This window comes from Diabrotica virgifera, chromosome 10, assembly GCF_917563875.1.
Source record: "Diabrotica virgifera virgifera chromosome 10, PGI_DIABVI_V3a".
Taxonomy (NCBI): domain Eukaryota; kingdom Metazoa; phylum Arthropoda; class Insecta; order Coleoptera; family Chrysomelidae; genus Diabrotica; species Diabrotica virgifera.
In genome coordinates, this window is record NC_065452.1 from 23,735,121 (window position 1) to 23,742,560 (window position 7,440).

Consider the following 7,440-nt stretch of genomic DNA (forward strand, 5'->3'; position numbering starts at 1 on the left):
TATGGACTGTTTGACTCAACATTTCATGCAATATCAAAGTCTTAATTTCATTTTTATAACAATTTTTTTATAAGTTATAACAATTTTTTTATTTTCGAAATTTAGTTTTATTTTGCAATTTCCGAAGTAACAAATAATTGGATCAAAATTTAAAAAATTTTAAACCTTTGCTTATCTACTAAAAGGTGAATAATCTAAATAAGATATTTAATTACCTTATTTTTACCTGTAGCGATTTAAACGAAAAACTGTCATATTTGACCCTTATTTGTTAATTACTAAAATTCTCGTCCGAACTGTGACGGGCATTGTTGTATTTATAATGTAATAGGTATAACTCCAAAAAACACATTTGCAACCTGGCTGGTCAAGTGTCCCGACAAAAACCTTATTTTTCTGGACTATTGCAACTAAGAGAAGAAAGAAAGAAATTTAAAAAAAATGTTACAAAAAGAAGCAACCGAAGAAGGAAAAAGCAGTAGAAAGGAAATACAAAGAAAAAATATAGCGGTTAAAAAGCAAGCCAGGAAAGACAAAAGATACTATGTATATGATATGGTAAAAATGTCAGAAAAAGCTGCGCAAGAAAACGACCTGAAGATACAGTACAATATCATCCGAAATTTGACAGGGAAAACACTAAACAGTAATAAACAAATCAAAGATAAACAAGGAAATATAATTAAATCAGAACATAAAATAATACAAAGATGAAAACAACACTGCGAGGAAATATACTCCAAACACCAGATATAGACGAAGATAACCTAATACAGGAAATAAACATTAGAACAATTGAAATTACGAAAGAAGAAATACAAAACACACTGAATCAACTAAAAAAATGGCAAAGCCGCTGAAAGCGACAACCTACCGATAAATTTAATAAAGGCGGGCGCAAACAAATTAGTAGAAATGTTACACAAACTCAAGATATGGGCCGACCAGGAGCTCCCACAGAAATGGAACGAGGGTGTAACCATTAAGACACCAAAAAAGGGCGATTTAAATAAATGCGAGAATTGGCGAGCAATAACACTGCTAAGAGCCACATTCAAAATAATGTCAAATATCATATTGAATAGACTGAAGCCAGAAATAGACAAGAAACTAAGACTAAGAAGCAACCAAGAAGGCTTTCGCGCAAAACGCTCCACCATCGACCACATTTGTACTCTATCAGCATCTCTGTATCTTGTACCTGTACCGCTGTATCTCCTGTACTCTACAATTATCTTGGAACAAGCTAGTGAATGGCAAAAAAATATAAACATAATGTTTACTTTGACTTTGACTTTGAAAAGGCATTCGATAGTATAAACAGAGAACAAATGTGGAAGATTCTAAAACTATATGGACTACCGATAAAATACATCAACTTAATCAGACTATTTGACAAGAAATATACAGCCAGACTAGAACATGCGGGAAAAATGGTAGTAGATGTAGTTATACAAAGCGGAGTTAAGCAAGGATGTGTGCTATCCCCGACATTATTTCTAATAATAACGGACTGGATCATGCAGAAAGTAAGCAATAATAAAACAGGTATTAGATGGAAATTGCATAACTAGTTGGAGGATTTGTAGTTCGCAGATGACATTTTTCCCCTAACCGAACATAGCAGCCATAAGCAAAAGAAGCTTGCAAAATACTCCAGGGTAATGGGCCTGAAGATAAAGACAAAAAAAAACAAAACTTAAAAAACAGCAACCAAGAAACTAAAATTAAAATTGAAGCGTTTTACATGTCTGCTCATATGGGAACAAGGAAAGACTATCTATAGAGATACTGGGGGGTAAGAATGGGGCTAAAGAAGAAGAAGCAGACACATAAAGCCTCGTTGCGGGACGGCAGCTCATTTGTTGTGCGGGAGCTAGGTCGTAGATTCGTTAGGGAGGGTGAAGGGGTGTTAAGATGACTACACTACCATAACTAAATACAAAGGGTACTTACTCTGACTAGAGGATCTTTCTACTATTTAACAAAAAGGGACGCCGTTTGAAATAAATCCTCTATTTCACCTATGGGTACTTACTGGATACTTTCTTACTTACGGGTACCAATCGGGGGGACAATCATCATTGATTCCTCTTTGGGGTTACATTGGGACAACATCTTTCCTTATTATTGGCTTCTATGCCATATTCTTTCTTTTCTTCTGAACTAAAACTTTCATACAGTTGCATTAGTTTTCTGTTAAAATTTTTCCAAAGGCTACATAAATGAGATGATAGATACACTTTCACAAACATTTATTTAAAACTTTACGGTGGTTTTTTTTTTAAACAAACAAAAAAACTTTTAACAGGAAATGATTTTACAGGACAAAATATCTACAAATCTTTTACATTACAAAAAAAATCTTCAATTTAACATAACAAAAGAATGACAAAAGAACTTGTTGGACAGTGTATGTCAAAACAAAATTTTGACGCAGCTGTCAAAGGTCAAAGTCACTGTCATTTTAATTTACAAGTTGCATCATGAAAGCACAAACAACTATTATTTTTCAAAACTCTTTACCAACAAAAATATTTATCCATTTGGGATCCTTGCAAAATTTAAAAAAATATATCATACCATATTTAAACAAAATCCTTTATCACACGTCACAAACTACACGGAAAGGGGGTTCATCTACAAACAAGCAGGGTCATCGACCTGAGGTGGGCTTCATGGCTTCCTTTTTATTTCGGGGCAATCAACTGGATAAACATCACGGGACTGGAACTCAAAATGTCTACATCAGGACATCAATCGGGACTCGGAAGACTTCATTTAAACAGGAACTTGGACAAGATACAGGGACTTCATACCACGCCGGCGTATAGTACTGCGTCACAACTCAAACACAGTGTAAGAGCACCCAACTTCACTACGGGGTAAAAAAAAACATCGTGCCCTCACACTAGATCTTCCAGAACGACATACTATACCCTTTACCGGCGGGTAACAAAAGGCACCACGCCCTTTTGGGGTGAGTCGGCAAGCGATCTTCACGCTTGAAGAAATCAAACCGGACTGATCTGCGCTTCGGTCTGAAGCCACAGATCGGGGAAAATACGACGGAAGTACCGAGCGATTTTGATCCTTAGGGATGCTTAGTTGACAAGAACTCAACTTTCAGTTCAAGATTTGTTCTAGAAAGTTTATCTACGCATTAGAACTGTACTTTTGTCAACACTTCTTACAAATTCTGTTTTTGCGTCTCAAATAAACAGGAATCTTGTAACACATTGAAATGTTGCTGCAATACTTCATGGTTGTATACAGGGTCGGCTTGGGATCTTATAATGATATTGAACTTCACAAAATAAATTAAAAAAATAGACATTCTTTTTGGGAATTGGGATATTAAATTAATGTTGGAGTTTTTTCAAACGCTACAAAGCCTCCGCGCAAAAGAGAAACCTGGATAAGATTATCCAGTTTTCGATAACAAACAGAAAAAAATCCAACATGGACATCTTAGGTGTGACAGGACAACAATATCAAAATATTTAGATAATGGCTAGTGGGGATTAAACAAAACAAAAAAGTCGTTAGGGATTGGGCTAGCGTGCCATCAATCGCCAGACTCTTTAAAGTCGAGTAGACTTAAATGTTTCTTGACTCTACAAAGAACTGTAGGTGACAAGAGTTTCTGTGCCTTGGGAAAGAAACTAAACTTGTGCCCTGTGTGGACCTCGCTGACATCCACAGCAGTAACACAAGTGACATACCAGGGCAGACACAGCCTTGTCACCTCGTTGCCTAACCGCGAGCGGTTCTCAAAAACTAAAAAAAATCATTTGAGCTCTAGGCTCAGCAGATAGGCATCTGCCTAAACTCCACTAAACGCCTAGCGAGTTTCAGGGAATTTTGTTGGCAACGGTTCAGCAAAAATGAGGATTTAGACAATCCAATCTAAATACCTCAGTGAGACAAAATCTCACCAACAACTTACTTCAACAACTCATTCAAACAAAACAGGGCTAGACTAAGGGGTATATGACAACAACAAGGGCTAAAATCAAAACAAGACTAACAAGGGGGAGGGGGTATGTGTGACAACAACAAAAGACCAAAAAGACTAGTATACTGGGTTCAAACAGGATATCAAACTTTTTAAACAAGACTAAGGGAAATGAACGCAACATATGATATAGAGAACACTACATCATTACGTTTTCAATCAACAGTCCAATCCAGGACATAAGAACCTTTCATGAACGTTCACTAGACAACTCTCTCATTTTCAAATCACAAGCTGGGGAAAGACTTCATTTTCAAAACAGGGCTACACTTCACTTTTCGAAACAGGGGATAGACTTCATTTTTCAAGACAGGGGGGTTGGGCTTTACTTTTCAAAACTGGGGATAGACTTACTTTTCAAAACTGGGGGCATTTCATTTCTCAAGACTGGGGGTGGACTTTATTTTTAAAACGGGGGGCTACTTTTTCAAAACAGGGGATGAAAGCAACACGCAAGGGGAAGACCAAAGGGACATTGGAAAGTATGACAGTTCTGACGAACAACCGCTTCCATTTATCGACCGAAAGCAAGCTTCACCTGTACTCAACGCGGCCAGATCCTAACCTCACCAGCCTTGTCACAGCTTCTGCTCTTGGCCTACTTTCAATCAACAAAGAGAAGAGAGGTCAACTAACTATTCGCCAAAAAAAATCAAACTCCAGCACGGACACGGGCTAACAGACAACACGGGCTAATAGACAACACGGGCTAATAGACAACACGGGCTAATAGACAACACGGGCTAATAGACAACACGGGACAACAGACAATGGGCTCTAAAACTTCCAGACAAAACAGGGATAGACAAACAAACAGACAACAACATACTTTTTGACTTCTAGATATACTCAGGGGCTTACAAACACAAACAATATTGAAATTTGGTTCCTATATGAGCTCACACGGGATAAGACATTTCTTGCTCCGACTACTAATGAAAGTGTTCACAGATAGCTGAACAACACTTCCTTCATCACGAGTATTACACTTGTGACATGTCAGATACAAAAAGACATACTTCATTCACGGGGGGACTTCAACTACTTCACTGGGGGGGAGACTTCAACTACTACTTCACGGGCTCTTTTTAACTAACCTCTGGCATCCTTTTGACACCTACAAAGATAGATTAGTCAAAAAAAAAAAAAACAAGGGGCAACACAGACAAGGGGGGGGCTTTTTCAGGGGCTAACTTCTACACTTCAAGACAGTTATTCTCAAACAGTGTCGACAGAGAACGCTATCTTCAAATCTAAAAGTGACAGCTTTTCTCCTGGCTGCTTGAAAAAAACACAGAAGTGGGGGGCCTCTCCACGGTTTCCCTCTTCACTTCTTCACGGGGCCACTTCTCAAGGGGATGACTTCTCAATGGGATGACTTCTCCAACTAACCTGTGGCATGACATACACCAACAGAGATAGGCTTCGCTGGAAAAACAAGGGACTACTCTCACACAGACTATACGGGGCTAAGCTCATACACGGACCATACCAACAACATCACACATCTAATCAAATGACCAAATCAATAAATCACAAAAAACGATTATTCTGTAAAAAAACTGTTGATCTATAGGAATACATGCAAAAAATACAACATACTGTTATACTTCATAATTGGATTCAATATTCAAAATATTTAACGTTACTTTTAATCAAAATTTTCAAAAAAATTTTTCGTTACTTTTTTTATTCAACTGTTTGTCTATATATATTTCATCAATATTTTCAAAAAAATTCAAATCAATGCTTTCATCATGGGTACAATATCAATACAATACAGTTAGTACGCTACAATAACATACAATTCTGTTCTACGATACTTACAATACAATACAATACCAGTATACATATGGGGTTACAAGTTAAATACACTATGATGTATGAAATGGTACATGCCCATACAATCAACAGCACGACCAAATCAACATCACAACAAAATGTGTACTTACTTACACCTCTTTGGAAAAATTATTAACTTTTGCAACAAAAACTACAAAAATGGGCTCTTTCATGGGGACTAACAGACTGAAACAGTTTCGGGGGCACTAAAAGACATGAAACAGTTTCGGGGGGGCAAGACAAGAGGAATCTGGGCTAAACTACATGGGAAGACTTGGGCGATATTTACTCGGGTCAAACTTCAGGGTGTACGTTACAAATGTAACACTAAGTGGGGGGTGGCTAAAGACATTGGGGACTAGTAGATAGGCTAACTACTAGTTGAACATGTCTACAAGCTAGACTTGTAACAGTGGGCATACAAAACATGACACGAGTCGAGCTTCCATGTTATCGGAAACACCTGCACCACAAACTGAGATCGGCTACCCAAGACGGGCACTGCCTAACAGTTGTAGTACAAATGAGACCGAAAGGAGGCTAAAGGGATATGGTAGTGGGCACATGCTAATGGGGTCAGGGGGTAGAAATAACACGCCCCACGTTGTCGGGGCCAGTTGAAGCATTCAACTGGACAAGACAACTACTGGATACTGAAGGAGGCAGAAAAATGAATCGGCCTCACACGTTGGGCGACATTTGCTGCATTTTGCGAACAACTGGAGCCGGAAGGAGGCCAAAAATGAGTCGAGCCACACACGTTGGGCGGCATTTGAAGCGTTTTTAAGCCCCACACGTTGGGCGCAATTTGAAGCGTTTTTACTTGTCTGCTCATATGGGAACAAGGAAAGACTATCTATAGAGATACTGGGGGGTAAGAATGGGGCTAAAGAAGAAGAAGCAGACACATAAAGCCTCGTTGCGGGACGGCAGCTCATTTGTTGTGCGGGAGCTAGGTCGTAGATTCGTTAGGGAGGGTGAAGGGGTGTTAAGATGACTACACTACCATAACTAAATACAAAGGGTACTTACTCTGACTAGAGGATCTTTCTACTATTTAACAAAAAGGGACGCCGTTTGAAATAAATCCTCTATTTCACCTATGGGTACTTACTGGATACTTTCTTACTTACGGGTACCAATCGGGGGGACAATCATCATTGATTCCTCTTTGGGGTTACATTGGGACAACATCTTTCCTTATTATTGGCTTCTATGCCATATTCTTTCTTTTCTTCTGAACTAAAACTTTCATACAGTTGCATTAGTTTTCTGTTAAAATTTTTCCAAAGGCTACATAAATGAGATGATAGATACACTTTCACAAACATTTATTTAAAACTTTACGGTGGTTTTTTTTTTAAACAAACAAAAAAACTTTTAACAGGAAATGATTTTACAGGACAAAATATCTACAAATCTTTTACATTACAAAAAAAATCTTCAATTTAACATAACAAAAGAATGACAAAAGAACTTGTTGGACAGTGTATGTCAAAACAAAATTGTGAGAGTAGTCCCTTGTTTTTCCAGCGAAGCCTATCTCTGTTGGTGTATGTCATGCCACAGGTTAGTTGGAG

General features: G+C 38.0%; 1 long non-coding RNA gene across 1 annotated transcript; it reads left to right on the plus strand.

The window, feature by feature from the left end:
* Window positions 1–1,802: 1,802 nt before the first annotated feature.
* LOC126878611 (uncharacterized) lies at window positions 1,803–7,109 on the plus strand. Its single transcript, XR_007695710.1, has 2 exons — window positions 1,803–1,948; window positions 6,884–7,109. It is a non-coding gene; the product is annotated as an uncharacterized LOC126878611 (long non-coding RNA).
* The last annotated feature ends 331 nt before the right edge of the window (window positions 7,110–7,440 follow it).